The sequence below is a fragment of the Triturus cristatus genome, chromosome 5_1 (assembly GCF_964204655.1).
Source record: "Triturus cristatus chromosome 5_1, aTriCri1.1, whole genome shotgun sequence".
In the NCBI taxonomy this organism is placed as follows: domain Eukaryota; kingdom Metazoa; phylum Chordata; class Amphibia; order Caudata; family Salamandridae; genus Triturus; species Triturus cristatus.
The window spans coordinates 51,258,094-51,274,835 of record NC_140587.1 but is presented as its reverse complement, the minus strand read 5'-3'; the positions used below and the strand labels follow the sequence as shown (position 1 = coordinate 51,274,835).

Genomic DNA, 16,742 nt, shown 5'->3' with positions numbered 1-16,742 from the left:
ATAAAAAGACTAGCGCTTGACTAGACAATCACTTATCGCGTTGCTGGGTAACTGTTGAGCGATGAGCTTGGTGCGCCCCTACACGACCTCAATGAGCGTTCTGTAACTGTGTGCCATCGGTACCACTGAAAAGTCAAGTGCTGAAGAAGTTGTACTTGGCCCTGTTTGCAAAGCCATAGTAGGACGGACACTGGGCCATCAGAGGCAAATGACCCTAGCCCCCACTATGGATGCCCCATAGCCCCTCCTTGCCCTGTGGCCCCCAAAACTCAGTCTGTCATAGATAGAAAAATAATTCCAAGTTGACCACCACATAAATCTGTGCCCGCACATCAGATATCATTGTTATGTCATGTTATGTTATGTGACGAGATTTGTAAAGCGCTTGGCTGCCCCAGTGACGGGGGTCCCAGCACTATAAACCCAGATATAATGTAGCAGGGTGGAAAAGACAGAAGGCAAGGACTAGACCGGGAAGAGCCAGGTTTTTATGACCTTTCTAAAAGCCAGATGATTCTGAATACTTCTGATTGTCGCAGGTAGTTAGTTCCAGAGTGCTGGTGCCAATGCCCGAAAGGACCGACCCTCAGCTCGTGCTTTTTTGACTCGGGAATGCATGCTAAATGGTTGGAGAATTTTGTGGGCAAAGCATAAAGTCTTGAAATTAACTCTCTTGGCAATTGGCAACCAGTGTAATCTAGGCAAGTGCTTTGATACCGAGCAAAATTTAGGGATCATTAAAATATGTCTACCATACAAGCAGTGGCCATCTTTAAATGTTCTTTTCTTAGAAAAAAAATAATAATTCAAATATGGCCACCATACCTTGACCACGCAACAGAAGGACCGTTCCTGCAACTTAAAAATTCATACAAGGTCTAGTTCCTAAACAGGATAATTATATTCAGAGCTCTATACAAACTTGGAGAAATATAAAATGGTTGTGGGTAAATCGGCCTACAAAGAAGCATTCATTACTGACTTCAATATTGAGGGAATATATAGTGGAGACCCTCTATTTGTGGTTTTCCTTTCGCCCTGAAGAAGTCCGTAAGGACGAAACGCGTTGGCGTTTTTAAAGAAGAAATTGAATAAAGAATCTTGAAATCGGACCTGCTGCTTTGACTAATATTGTTTGAAATACATGATGTTCATGTGGTGTGCTGGATCATAGTGTTTTTGCTTATGGCCACCATACATGCCCACACAAACGCAGCAACCATGTTTTTAGTTTATTCTTAATTTACCATTCCAAGATGGCTAACTACCATCTCAGAATGGTTGTTCCACAGACTGGCAGTGTAAGCACCAATCCTCTCACTGTAGAATCGCTGTTTGCACAGGGCTATGCATTTGCACTTCTTCACTCAGTTTACCTCAAAATCTGTGATCGGGAAGGATGGGTAACCTCTCGCAGCACAGGTCGTCCCTGAGATGCTGTCATTGCACAGTCAGCTTCTTCTGTGTGTTCCACACACCAGGGATGGAACTATGCTTCTCTTCCTGGACAGTCCCTCTTCCTAGCGGGGTAGTTACTCTCCTTCCCGCTCTAACGAAGCATCGACAGGCAAAAACGCAGGCCCCTCCTAGGAACTTCCAGTAGCCACACTCCTTTCAGACACAGAAAATAGGTCTGGTCAGGACTATTAATTCACAAACGTTGGTAATTTGCCACCACCACTTTGTGTCAACACAGAATATTCTGGACTTTGGCAAGAGCAGGCCTAGGGCCTCAGCACACATGCTGGATTAGTATTGGTACTGGACTGGTAGAGATCAGAATGCTAGATTGATTCACATGCAGGTAGGTTTCAGGACAGCGGCACATGCCCAAATACCACCCAGGGGATATTCCCTTCCCAAGAATGACTCATATGTAACTGTCACTGTCTCTGCCCTACTGGCCTCTTCAGAGGTATTCCTGACATGAGGCTGACTCTGCCCTAATTGATCGGCTCTTCGGAGGCCAAAGCCTGTGTGGAGCACTCCCACTGCAAGGGGCTCAGTGGCATCTGGTATTAATGGGCACAATGCTTGCTGTCCTACCATCCCGAGGGGAGGAGACTAAACACAAAGCAGCTGTAAAGTAATAGCTACTTGCTGCTCGGCAATGACTGGTTTTCTATGGAGGGTAAGGGGGTTGGACTTTGATCGTAGCCTGGTGCGCTTGTCCTGAGCTGGGGGAGGTCTCCTTTGGCCTGGAGGCACAAGCTAGACCAGTGACATCACTGTGGAGGGCATGTGTAGGGTTTCAATTAACCCTGGGCAGAGTTCGCGGAGTTGCGCACAGCAGACCTCCGCGAACTGCAAAAAAAAAAACCTGCCGCGCTACGCAGCAGAATGCGTTAGAAAAATGCAGTTTGCTGTGATTTTCAGAGCCAGGTGCTTGTCTGCACTGTGCAATCATCGTGAACGGTACCATGCACAGCGCAAGCGGGCACTGCTTCCTTTCTGCCACTCGAGTAGATTTTTACTCGAGCAGCAGCTTTCTCAACGCAAATGGACGGTTTCTCAACGCGAGCAGTTTAGAGCATACACGACCACTCTCAATGAGAAATCTGTGCGTATGCGTTGAGAAATCTCACCGGCAGGTGGATTTTCCTCGCTCGCCCTCGCCAACTTGACGTTGACGAATGCAAGTGAGGAACAAAACTCCGCTACGCTACGTGAAGCAGAGTTTTTGAGAACTCCGCAAGCTCTGCGTAACGCGGAGTGCGGAAAAATCTGCAAACTCCATGAGGAGAGCGGAGTTCACCACCCAGACTTTGTGGGGTGTTTATGTTTATAGCCCAGGGTGGACTTAATGGGGCTCAATTCATTTAAATGGCCGGGACAGGGTAGGCCGATGTATAAAATGTAGGAGTGGGTGGAACCATTGTAGGACATCATTAGGGGGGGAGGTAAGCTGAAGTTTGGAAGAGGAGTCCAATAAGTCAACTAAATTAAGCAAACTTAATGACTGAGTAAGTGTCAAGTGCATGTGTTTTCACTTCTACAGCTCAGTGGTCTGCTTTGTGAGAGTGGTAAGTAAGACTCTTGCAGAGAGGAACTCGGAGCCTTGTTGGTAATGGTACATGTCAATGATTAACCTGTATTACATATATTGTTCTGAGACATCTGGTCAAGCGTCTATATTTGTTCTCCGCAAGGTTGATCCAAAAGTCGTGCAGATCTTTTGCTCTCTTGAGTCAAGAACAAAGGGAGAAATATGTGCAAATAGTGTCCAGATTTGTAGTACACCAGAAAAATGTCAAAAAAGCATTCCATTCACTGAGTATGTATGCCTAGTTTATGCTGTGCATAATTGGTACTTATTTAGGTCCTAATTTATTTATATCGATCGATGCAATAGTTCTAGAATGTTTTATCCCCACTCAGACATGTTTTGATTTTAAAGACAGGTAGACGCAGAGGCATGCAAGATGTTTGCGGTTGCGTAAATCTGGTATCTGGTCCTGTTTTAAAGAATTAACTTTGTTTAGCATTATAGAAGGCCTGCCTTATTTAAGAAATACATGCACACATATACAAAGATTTAATGCGCAGAGTACAGCATACAGGAGCTGAGTTTACCTTGCATGAACCTTGTGCCTTCATAAACGATCTGCACACAGGGCTTTAAGTCGACTGGGTCCCTTCGGGTCTCAGACCCAGTAGTAAATAAAACAGGCGTTAAAACTGCTTCCTGTCGGGCCCTATATAGTTATGTCCATAAAATTATTGGTAAAAACACTGATTGATGTCTGAAAAATGAATGTTAAAAACTTTAAGGCAATGCATGTCGGAGATTTATAGCGCCTGATCTAGAGTTGGACGGACAGGTGACGGCTATCTTGTCCACCATTCTACAAGTGCTCTTGGATATGATGCACTTGTAATACGGCGGAACGGATGTCCATCACTTATGTGACGGAGTAACTCATCTGCCGAACTCTAAATCAGTCCCTTAGTTCCTGTTTATATTTCACATATTTTACATAATCTTGCATTCCCTAAGAGTGTCAACTATTTCCGGGATGTTGCATTTCTGTCTTTTTTTCGTAAAGCTTATTTCTCTTTTATAATGAATACTTTGAACTGAGTCGCACCAGGTGTTTATAACAGCCCCATGGTCGAGGCTGAAGGCAGCATGAGTTTCTCACAGTGACTGTCAGTGGAGCAAAACGGTGTTCAGACTACATGGGCATTCAATCCTTGGCCTCTCAGCAGAGCGAACAAAGCAATTTTCACGTATCCCGGTTGCAATTGAAATTCTGTGTAAAGAGGGCTGTAGTCAAAATATTGACAAGATAAAAGTAAATGAAAATGCAGTGCTTACGTGTGAGTGAGTGCATTGTATGTTTGGGGGCTGTGAAGTGAAGGGGATGTGAGGAAGTGTATTTGAGGGAAAAGAGGGTCATGAAAAGGAAAGAGATGAGGGGTTAAGATATGCAGATTGACACGATGTGGAAAGGAAAAGGACATGCATTTCCGACATAAAGTGCAGATAACAGGTGTGATTAAGACACTTTGAAGACCAATAGTCCTACCACAGGCGTCAGTAATATTTAATTCACAGTATCACAATTGAAACATTTTCAATATTAATTATTTTCAACGAAATCCTTGTTGCTTCTTATTTATCTTAAACAGATAAAAGTCATTGACAAAGCCAATATTCCTGCATTTTTTAACGCTATGTCAGTTATTGTGTTGTAAATCTGTAAGCAACAACAAAATTCTCAGCGACAAACCAGAATAACAGTAGGATGGCAAACTATGTGAATCATAGCAGTGTAGTTTCTATGTTTAAACCACACCGCATTGATAAATTATTCACTTTTTTCATCCCACTTAAAGCCCTGTCGGCACATATTTCTATATGACTGATTGGAGCCAGCAGCCGTGGGTGCTTCCCGAAGCCTGGTTAGAATATGTTCTTCCAAAGTTGATGGGGCGCACAGAGCAAGACTCAGGCCTGAAGTTGTCGCAATGTACAATTTGCACAGTACAGTAACTGCTGAACATATTTAATGCAGTAAGATATGGGGCAGTTTTTAATGTGTTTAAATAGTTCAAGACAACATGTACACAGTTGCTTTATAAACCTTTTTCCTTTCTCACTAAATAGTTTATTAAAATGTACTTTATAATGCACCATTCCCCACACTTTTATCAGAATTTTGTCAAAGGAGGAGTTCCTGAGATCCCCTTTTTTCAGCCGGGCTCGCTGGCTTCGCTCGTACGTAAAACTCATCCACAATTGTAAGCTGCACCACTTTCAAATGTCACCAGCCGCCACTGTGCTATTTGCCTACTGCACTCTCTCTGATCACATCAAAGGACAGATGTTAACAGAGCCAGATGCTGGCTGTCTGATCAAAGAAAAACAGTAGATTCCTGAACATGTTTTCTTAGCTCAGTAAACTAAAAACACAGTTGCATTAAACACAGAAAAGAGAATGTCACTCACTAATTGGACTAAACTTGCTGCTGCACCACCTGACCATTTGCCTGAGCCCAATGACAGGGATCACTGACACAATATTGTGGCAAACAATATTGTTTACCACAATATCCTGCTCTTATGCTTTTAATGCTAAATACACCAATATTGGAAACAAAATATGATTGACACTATTATTGTCTAAAAATATACAAAATATAGATTTGTTTTCATATAGAGTTTAAAATATTAAGGGCCCCATTACGATGTAAGTCGGAAAGCCTCCGACCTGTGGTCCAACTTACATCATTCGGTTCAAATCCAACAGCCTTATTATGATGAAGGCTGTCGGATTTGAAACCGACCAGTCAGACCAACTGGCTTCCGCCGGGCTCAAGGATCCCGTCGGGCCACTCATAATAACCTATATACGGCGTTTATGCCCTGGGGATTATGATGTCGGTTTCCGACAGGCTATTCATGCCAGGCTTTCCGACATGAAAAGCCTGTCGGAAAATGGCCCTAGCAGGGCCCCCTTGCCACAGCACCTCCGGTTGAGGGCCTGGGGGGCACCTATGGTGCCCCCTGTCAATCCCTGCACTGAGTGGTGGGCACCGCGAAGTGCCTGCCATGCGTTGCAGGGATTAACAAAAACTCGCATTTCTCTATGGGTGCTTGTGCCACGGCCGGGGGAGGCAGGCCTTGCAGTAGTGAAAACCTAATTTAAGAGTTTTTCACTACCAGGACATGTACCATATAAAAGTACATTCCTTGCATTTCAAATACATGGCACCTTGCTCTCTGTGCTGTGTGGGGCCTACCCTACGGGTGGCTTATGTGTATTAAAAAGGAAGGCTTAGTTTTGGGCAAAGGTTTATTTTTAGTAGGTCGAAATGGCACTTTAAAACTGCACACAGAGGCTGCAATGGCAGGCCTGAGGCACATTTTGAAGGGATATTTAAGTGGATGGCACAATTAGTCCTGCAAGTCTACTAGTGTATTTAATTTACAGGTCCCTGGGTTCCATGTAGCACCACTTTACCAGGCAATAGAACATGGACCAATGTCCTCCTATGCAGTGGCTCCTTTCAGTTCTATGACCCTCTGAACCCAGTAGGATCCCTCTGTCTGGGAACCGGGTACGAGTCTTGGCAACAACGCTCACCATCCTGTGATTCTGGGCAAATCACTTAATCTCCCCGTCCCTAACAAAAACAAGCATTGGCATAGCCAGTAGGTCTCGCCTTTGGGACCTTTTAAGTGTTTAGCCATGCAACAGTTGCATAACTAAATACTTATAAGGTCCCAAAAGAGAGACCTATTTGCTATGCCAAGCGGCCGTGCGGCCGCGAAAGTGATCGCGATCAAACATCAAAGCGGCGTGCGGCCGCGAAAGTGAAAGTAATCGCGGTCAAGCGCGGCGCGCGCGCCCGCGCACATGCACTGTAGCTCTAGGCTGGCCTGGTAGCACTTTTTGGAGCCCTCTCAATAAGTGTCGCCAGACCAGCGCATGCGCTGGGTCAGGCGAGACCTAATGAATGTGTCCTTGTGTAACGAAACTGGTGCTCATGTAAAGCGCTCTGATACCTGATATCTTCGGGACTAGTTTGCGCTATATAAAACTCTTTTAAAAAACTTTCTATATCTCAAACCTAGCAGAGTTCAACATCCTAAGTCACTAGTGCCTAGTCCCCATTGGCTAAAAAGCAGATAGTGCACAAAGGTTTCACACAAGCCATGGGGGGAGGCAGTTTGCATCTTTGCCTCGAGCTGCCCCTCACTTGGCCCCCACCTTGGAGGCGGGTACTTGCCAGCTGTGACACTCTAACTTTTTTGCCGCTTCAGCCCCGCCCTCTCTGCTGTGTAGCCTTCGGCCACGGCTCTTCTGTCTGCAGCCGCTATCCACCCTGGGATGCCTCGGGGTAGCTAGGCGCTCTATAAATATGTTTCTATTTCTATTCACCGGAGGTCACGCGCCCCCGCACTCTTCCTTGTAGCGGCAAGGCTTCATTGCCTACACGCCTCTGCATATTAGGAGAGTAGTCCTGGCTGTTGCAGTGCCGAGAAGCAGCTGTGTTTTATTGAAAGGGCTATAGCAACGAATAATCCATAAATAAAGAGCGCCTCTGGGTCATAAACTTTTGTCTTGCAGTTTGAATGAAGCGCCCTGCTGTGAGTTCAAGCAGTTCTTATGTTTTGTTTAAAATAACAAGTGCTGGAGCCCAAAGTGTTCCTTAGAGCCTGCCGCTGGTGATGGCGAATGCGAGGATGGCGGGAAACTGAGGCCGCCTGGCCTTCATCCACCTCCTGCTGCTTTCTGCGAGCACGGGACACTCCCTGCCCCTTCGCCTCACTCTAGCAGATTTGCCATCCCTTCTTCCTCCTTTTGACACTAGTCTTTCCATCTTTGTCGTCCTCCTTTTCTCCGCTTGTGCCTTTCTCTTTCCTGCTCTGGGTGGTCCTCCGACCCAAACCTGAGCGTCTGGTGACCGGGCATTTCTGGAACCCCCATTTGCTCCGGAGATTTTCAGTTTCTCGTTCAGATAGGAGGTTGAGGAGGACTTGGAGGAAACACAAGAATCTCTGCAACAAAAGCTGTAACCCACTGAGCTACCTACATGAAGTACAACGCGCTGCGGATACTCGATTCGGGGGAGTCTTGTCTTCTAATTCTTCTTGACCTTTCTGCAGCCTTTGACACAGTCAATCACAACACTCTCCTTAACGCTCTTCAACAGAGAATGGGCATAGAGGGCACTGTGCTCAAATGGTTTGGCTCCTTCCTCTCTGATAGATCCCAAATGATCAAAATAGCGAACAGCCTTTCATCTCCTTTAGCGGTCGGCCAAGGTGTCCCTCAAGGCTCTATACTTGCACCCACACTATTCAATCTCTATTTAGAACCTTTGGGAAATCTCCTGAGTAAATCCGGGATCCATTATCATCTATATGCGGACGACACTCAAATCTATCTTAGGGTGGCCTCCACTCACGATCTCTCCTTCCTAAGCTCTACTCTCGACTCCATTCAAAACTGGATGTTAACTCATCAACTGATCCTGAATCCCTCCAAAACTGAATTCCTCCTCCTCTCCTCATCACTTTCTCCTCCCCCAGTGCAATCATGGATGGATCAGACTAATCTACTGAACAATAAACCCATCATTGTCGAGAGCGCAAAATCCCTTGGTGTCATACTCGACAAAAAATTCAATCTACTCTCCCACATCGATTCCATTGCAAAGTCTGCTCGATACCAACTGCGACTTCTTTGGGGGATTCGTCGCTTCTGCCCGGAGCACGACCTTAAATCCCTGGTCCAATCGCTGGTTTTCTCCAGATTGGACTACTGCAATTCTCTTCTTACTGGCCTCCCCAAATCCCACCTGTCCCCCCTAAAGTCCGTTCTCCATTCAGCAGCTCGTTTCATTTATGGGGCCAAAAGAAGCGACCACATCACACCCATTTTATCCACCCTCCGTTGGCTTCCCATCGAGGCAAGATCTATCTACCAGACTGCCTGTATCACCCACAAAGCCTTGCACTCCTCCTCCCCTCGCTACCTGGCGAATAAACTGAAACTCTCCGGAGGCTCCAGACCATCACGTAATGCAGAAAATGTATTGCTTGAACCTCCCACTTTCAAGAAGGAAAGATCGATGGCCCAATCCTTTTCAGGCAATGCGGTGAGAATCTGGAACTCACTTCCGCCTCATCTCCGGACCACCACCTCTTCTCAGGCCTTCAAATCTGACCTCAAAGCTCTCCTCCTTCAAAGACACTTCCAAATTTAATTTACGCCCTCTATTTTCTGAAGGAAGTCCTGCCGTTATAGGAAATTCTGTTCTCCATGCCTATAGAAGTGCCTTCCCAGTGTGTTTTTGTGTGTTGAGTGTCTGCCATTTAGTGCAGTAGTATACCTCTACTTGTACTTTGTACTCTTGTATAACATGCAGACGTCTCCTTTCCTTTGTAACGTATCGTTTGCTACCTCTTGTATTTTGTTTGCTTTTGATACATGCACAACGGCCACCACTGCCTCATGTAACGTAACTTTTATTTTAGTGTTTTGAGTGTCTGCCATTTATTGACCTCTGTGTACTTTGTATGCTCTTGTAACCTGCACACGTCACTTTTTTCCTTTTGTAACGTATCGTTTGCTCCCTCTTGTATTTTGTTTGCTCCTGATACTTGCACAAATGCCACTATTGCCCCATGAAACGTAACGTTTGATTTTGTAACATGCTCACTTGTAATTTTTCTCCTTATGTATCATTACTGCTCCTATTGTGAAGCGCTCTGACACCTTCGGGTAAAGTCCGCGCTATATAAAAACGCATTAAATAAATAAAAAATAAATAAATAAATAAACTCCTACCTGCGTGCTACACATACAACCCCTCTCTGGTGCATTGTGACAACACCGCACGCATCTCTCCAGCAAGTGCATGAACCAGCAGAGTTACCTTGCTGCATTGGTGCTGAGCCCACATATATCTCTGTAGCAGCGCCAGTGTTTTTGCACAAATAAGCTATTCGGAAAAGCTTTACAATCGCATTTGTCCGTGTGATCAATTTATTTGAGAGCAGACATTTTTTTGTACAAATAAATGTGGGGTTGGGTGTTAGCCTCGCTCCCTTTCTATTGACACTCCCTAAAAAGGAGGGCCCTTTAAAATGGCTATATTTTCCATTTTCAGCCCTGGGTGGATGAGGTTTGCAGCGGTGCACCCTCTTCTATAATAGTGCACCCACCTGTTCTGTGCAGTAAGGTGTTGGATCGGACCCTGTGTTCAGGGGTCCTCTCTGTTCCCAGCCCGCTCGTAGACCTGTCTGGTCTGTGGCCCCACAGGCTGGCCCTCTCTTCAGTCTTAAACACACCTCAACGCCCCCGCCCCCAGCGCTCACCCCACCCTCCAAAACCTTTCTGCAGTTCCTCCAAACCAGGCCATTTCCAAGAAATCACAGGGTGCACTGAAGGAAGCTGGGCATGCAGAAGCCAGCCCCGTCCCACCAAGAGCTCGGAACTTGAGGCTTCAGTGCGCCTGCGCCGGACGGCACTTCAGCAGATAAACTAGAAGTCCGTGGACCGCGCTGCAAATAAAACAAGCATTGAAAATGCATCAGGTCTCGCCTTTGGTTAAGTTAAAGCCATTTGCTTTGCTAATGGTATTGTATAGCAAAGCAAAAGGCTTTAACTTAATAAAAGTCGAGACCTATTGCATTTTTAATGCTTGTTTCTTTTTGTTTAAGAGCTCCAGGAGAGTGCATGTGTTTGGAGCTGGAAGTGGTCCCCTCCCTAAGCCCACCCCCTGCACTACCAACTCTTTCCCCCCTCAAGATATTATCATGGAATATTGCGGGGCTCTCCAACAAATTGAATAATCCGTCCTGGTGTTCCTTTATTGAGCAGAAAGACATCTGTCTCTTACAAGAGACTTGGGCTAGAGAAAACATCGCTCATAAGGGGTATGCATCTTTTTCCATACACGCAACGTGGGGGGGGTAGAGGGCGTCCCTCAGGCGGCCTCACAACATGGGTGGCCACCGACTTAGGCTGCAGGGCGGATGTACTACCCACTAATTCAGCAGATATTCTTGCTGTGCTGCTGGAGTGGCCGAATACCGGTAGCCTTCTGTTGATTAATATCTATTCACGGCCAACAAATATCACTCAGGAGTCTTCCACTATAACGGAGCTTGCTTTGGTTGTGAAGGATATACCACAGGGCACCGCCTATCTCATAGGCGGGGATTTTAACTGCCACTACGAGCCCCTCCCTGGCTTTATGGAAGGCTTGGCCACGGAGGAGGATCTCCTTTGGCACATCCCTCCCACACAGGTTCCGGCCCCAAAGATATGGTCCCCCTTGGCTCTGCAAATTAATTCCCTTTTGCTGAAACACGGACTACGTGCCTGTAATGGCAGGTCTAAGTCTGATACCATGGCAAGATGCACTTTTAACAGAATGGGCAGTGAGTCCAGACTGGACTATGTATTAGTCCCGGTGTCTTCTTGGCCTTTTGTTGAAGATTTTTGGGTCACAATCAGGAACGATAGCGACCACAATGCCCTTGAATTAAGCTATAGTCACCCCGGCGCCCCAGTTAGGGGAAATCAAGTGGCCGACTCTACAGATTGTCGGGGACTTGAGTCTAATAGACGCAGAATAAAGTGGGAGCATTTATCCTCTCATCCGGATAAGATTCATAATTTATATGCTCAAACATTGCCTCTTCTCGAGAAGCTTCAGGTGTTAGCCGAGAAAGCCACCAGCGAGGATATTCACTCCGACCTGGGACAGTTACATGCCGACCTCCTTAAAATAGTCTCTGAATTTTTAACCAAACCGATAACCACGACTAATAGGAAAACTCTCGGTCCATCCTGGTACAACGGCGCTTGCCGTAAGGCAAAAGCCGACCTTCTGGAATCAATCAAGGAAGGAAGGGGTGCCGTGGATATTAGGGCCAGACGGAGTGTCTATAAGTCCTTGATCTTAAACGCCAAAAGTGAATGGGAACATGATAAATGGACTAAACTCACTAACTTCCTGGCCCGTGCAGACTCGCGCAAATTTTGGCGCTGTGTCAACACGGGTTCTGAGGAATTGCTACCTGCCTTAGAACCTAATATCTCAGCTAAGGTTTGGGAGGACCATTTCCAGTCTCTTTATAAACTACCAGCCGATGCTGAGGAAAGTTTTAGCTTTCCCCACTGCCCCCTCGAGACTGGCGAACCATTCACACTAAAGGAGGTACGAGCCGCTTTGATCGGTCTCGCCACAGGAAAGGCACCTGGTTTAGATGGTCTTCCGGGTGATCTGTTTAAGCAGGAGCCAGACGTTTGGACCCCCTATTTCCTGACTCTCTATAACGCCATCCTAGCGGGCATGGCTATTCCGGGTACTTGGCTGGGAGCAGAGATTATCCCAATTTTTAAAAAGGGTTCGCCTCTGCTCCCAGCCAATTATAGACCCATTAGCCTAATAGATGTACCGCAGAAGATTTTTGGTAGGCTCATTTTAAATCGCCTCCAGGACTGGATCGAAGAAACTGCGATTTTGAGCCCCTACCAAGCGGGATTTCAACGAGGTATTTCCACTACCGACCAAATCTTCCGCTTAAATCTTTTATACTGGAAGACGGTGCTGATTGAGGGTGGCAGTCTCTACACAGTCTTTGTGGATCTTCGTGCCACCTTCGATGTGGTGCCTAGAGACAAGTTATGGTCGGTGTTAATGAAGACGGGGGTCCCCGCGGATATTCTCTCAATTCTGAGAAGGCTCCACCAGGGGAACTATGCCAAAGTAAGGTGTGGACGGGATGGTACCTTGTCCGACGCTTTCCCTGTCGATAGGGGGGTCAGGCAGGGATGTGTCCTTGCCCCGACCCTTTTTTGTCTCTTTGTCAATGGGGTCGTAGATCATCTTTGCACCCTGAATGATATTGATGCTCCCAAGTTGGATGGCAGCAGGGTTCCTGCAATCTTGTTTGCGGATGACACCCTGCTGCTTTCCAAATCCCCTATGGGACTCCAACGGGTTTTGGATGGGTTCGTAGGTTTTTGTGAGGAACGTGGGTTGGAGATCAATGCTGCTAAAACGAAATTCATGATCTTCAACCCCCCTCCGATTACACGTGCGTGCCCTAGTATTGGGTCCTCTAGGTTGGAGAGGGTCTTTACCTTTGAATATCTGGGTATAGTTATTAACGAGCGCATGACTTGGGAATCCCACAAATTAAGGGCTAATATGAAACTGACTCAGTTGGTGGGAGGAATTGGCAGGCTGACAAAAGGCCTCACATATAGGCCCCTAGGCCCACGTATACAAATATACAAGGTCCAGGCTAGGGGGGCAATTGTCTATGGTGCAGAAATTTGGGGACACACGTCTTCACAGAAGCTCCAGGTAACGGAGAATACTTTTCTCAGGCAGCTGACAGCGCTACCTGCTAGTACCCCTCTCTTGCCCCTTAGACTAGATTTGGGCTTAAGACCGATTTCATTGGAGCTGGGCTTAAAACCCCTGACTTTATGGTGTAAGATATGGTCTTCCCCTGAACTTTCTAAATACAGATCAGAGCTGCAAGAGATTCTGCGCCTTCGCAAAAATACACAAATACCTTGGCTAAGTTACATAAAGCATACTTGTGAGACACTGGATCGACCAGACTTATGGCATGACCCCGAGGCTGCATGCCTCAGGGACTCACGTAAAGTCATCACAAAGGCTTTTCGTGAGCACCATTTGCAAGATGCTATAAGGAATGCGAAGGAGGGCTCTCACACTGCCTACTTCCTGGCTTTCAAAGACTTTTACCACCTGGAGTCGACTTATAATGATATGGGTCCCACTCTCACAAGAAAGCTTTATATGCAATGGCGCTATAATACTCTCCCCCTGAGGGCATTTACTGCTCTTTGGCCACATTCAGAACATACGGCCTCATGCCCCTTTTGCAAGCACACACAGGAGACTGACTTGCATGTCATATTTTTTTGCCCGGTGTACAGAAGAGCAAGAAAGCATTGGCTTTGTCCACTACTTAGAAACATGGGATTTAATCAGTACTCCCCCGCTTTTAGATTACTTAAGTCTGACATTTCGCCCCCAATTGCATTTGCCAAATTCTTAACGTCCATGTGGTTTACACGATTACGCCTTCTTAAAACCATATCAAGTATTGATGTTTTATTGAGCTAATATTTTTTACAACTGTGCAATGTTTTTATACTGTAAATGTGTCTTGTATTATGATGTATTCTTTTATGGTCTTAACGACCGAATTAAAGACATTTGATGATGATGTTTGCCAGCAACCTTCCCCGTGTGCTTCCCTCCCCCTCCATTTCGCTCTCTTTCGCTCTTGTTGCATTTTCCCCATCCATCATGTGGCTTCACCCTTACTCCGTCCCCCAACCCGCTCACACAACCGAGTCATACTTAAAAAGCTTTTCTGTAAAAAATGTAAGCATTTTCGCACTGCGTTTTTAAGCAAGGCTTCCTTACTCATTTGTAGGCATGCGCGTGCGTGTTGAATGCACGCCCAGGTCTACAGAGGACGCAGGGTTTGCACTTTGCACTTGTTTCTCGAATAGCCATTCTGCGCAGCTGCGGGTATATTGTGCAGCATGGCTGAAAAAGAGGACCACATCCAATATCTAATAGGTGAGACATTGGCTTTGCCAATGCTTTATGTGAGTGATTTCCGAGCGCAGAGAAGATGGAGCCATCTTGGAATGAAAGATGACTGCAGTGAGTACAGTGGATTGTGAAGGAGAATCATGAATTATGATTTGTCCTTTTAACATAGTTTACAGAAATCGAAATTCACTCTGTCTCAGTAATAAACAAGTTGGAAACTTTAAAATGGAACCTGGAGCAGCGAACCTTAAATCAAACAAGTGTGATGGCGAGTAAGAAGTATAACTCAGACGGGGCAAGATGCCTAATGAAGTGGCCTGCTGTCCCTGGCACTGCGGTGGTTTCAGCGCGGTGCAGTGGTACGGGGATAGCCCCATTCGCGGTTCGGTGGGTTTCGGGGTTAGGTACACAGACCATGGGAAGCAGGGTGTTTTCGTAGAAGTTGGGGTAGTTGGTGAAGAGCAGGCACTCGCCTCTTGTGGTCTGGATTAAGGTGCGGGGACTTCTGAAGGGGAGCTCGCCTTAACCAGTTTATGTTCGATGTTGGGGTCTTAGAACGCGGTAGCAGGGGCATTAGAAAAGGGGGTAGTTCCTTCCAACTGTGGCCGATGTAGGCTCAGTACGACTTGGCGTACGCATGAGCCATTCTCTAGTTATTGTTGTGGGGGTCCGCGGGGCGGGCTGTAGTATTCCCAATGCCTGAGCTTCTTTCACTCTGTGATCGATGTGTGGTGCAGTCGTGTCTTGGCCTGAGCCTCGTCCAGGCTCTGAACTTGGCAAGGGAGGTGCAGTAGGGCTCCACGGTGTGGTTGGGGCGGGTCATGGGGGTAATAAGCATATCAATAGACCTGCTACTTACCCATGTTCTGGTTGATGTTGGGAGGCAGTATGGGTGGGGGAGTCTGCAGGCCTGCGATTCCTCCACGCTTTGGACTGTTGAGGACAGTAGTACGGTAGGGGGCTTGTCCAGAGGAATAAGCACTTACCTGGAATGCGTGTCACCCAAGATCTAGGAGGTGTTCGCCGGGGCGGGGTGCGGAGTGGGTCTGGGGGTAAGATGCAAGTGGGGCATCGGAGGAAGAAGGGCGAGGTTGGATAACTGAGTAAGGGGCCCGGATTGGAGGGTGCCCCCAGAGCGCACTATGGAGTGGAAGACCAGGGTGATATTTGGGGCGAGGATTAGAGGGTGCAGTTGGGGGTAGGGTTGGATTGTAGAGTTGAGGGAACCAAATGAGGACTAGAGAGTACACAGTAAGGAGTTCCTGCTGAGGGTAGGAAGGTGCAATACGGGCCTTTGGGTGGGAGGGGGGTATCGGGGTTGAAGAGGGCACCAGGCAGTCACCCGGGGGAATCACTCACTTGGCTTGCGCCTCGTCCAGGCTCTGGTCCGTGATAGTCATGATCTGCTGCAGAATGTCCCCAATGTTTCGCTTTTGGGCAGGCTCCCCGTTATCCTGGGGTTCATGCCTTGCATGCCCGGGGGCCCCTGGTGCGGGAGGTGCCCTGGCAGGCCCACCCCCCGGCCCAGCATCAGCCGGCCCTGCTCGTCCATGCTGCTTCCCAGCGATGGGGAGCGCCCTTCCCCCTCACCCGCCACAAATAAAGACTCTCCTTCGCTTCTCTGGTGGCGGAAGCTGAAAGGGGCTGAAAACCTTCGAGTGAATCCACGGGCGTCGCTTGGTCCTCTACCTCCCTCCACGCGGGCCCTGGGTCTTCTCCCCCATCCTCAGCACCGGGGCTAGTCTCGGGCATGGCGCCGCTCCCCCACGGCTCTAATTCTGAGCCTGCTCCCCCGCAGGCGGCCCTCGGGCAGGCGCTGGCTGAGGTAAGATGGGGGACGAGAAGGTAGTGGTGTGCGGGAGGAGAGCGTGTGTTGGGGGAGGGCTTGGAAACTCATGGCTTCCTCTCCGCTCCATACTGATCCAGGAGGAGGCGAGGTCTGGGAGGTGAAATAAACAAACAAGCGCTCGTAATGACGTTTTTCTCTTTCACTTTTCTCTTTTACAGCCGTCCCAGTTGGACTGGCTCTCCTGACTTCCTTTTCTTATCTTTATGGGCCATGTGTTTGGCCCCATAAAGATAAAAAAAACTTTTACGCCAGCAGTAAGTCGGGGCAGCCAGTCCAACTGGGACGGCTCTAAAAGAGAAAAGTGTACATCACTGGAAGC

At 47.4% G+C, this 16,742-nt stretch overlaps 1 protein-coding gene across 1 annotated transcript in view; it reads right to left on the bottom strand.

Moving 5' to 3' along the window:
- LOC146830141 (uncharacterized) overlaps positions 1–10,301 on the bottom strand; it is a 55,332-nt gene extending 45,031 nt beyond the window's left edge. Inside the window, exon 1 of the mRNA XM_085604391.1 lies at positions 10,181–10,301. The gene's annotated coding sequence lies outside the window, so the exon portion shown is untranslated. The remainder of the gene's footprint in view (positions 1–10,180) is intronic.
- Positions 10,302–16,742: the final 6,441 nt, after the last annotated feature.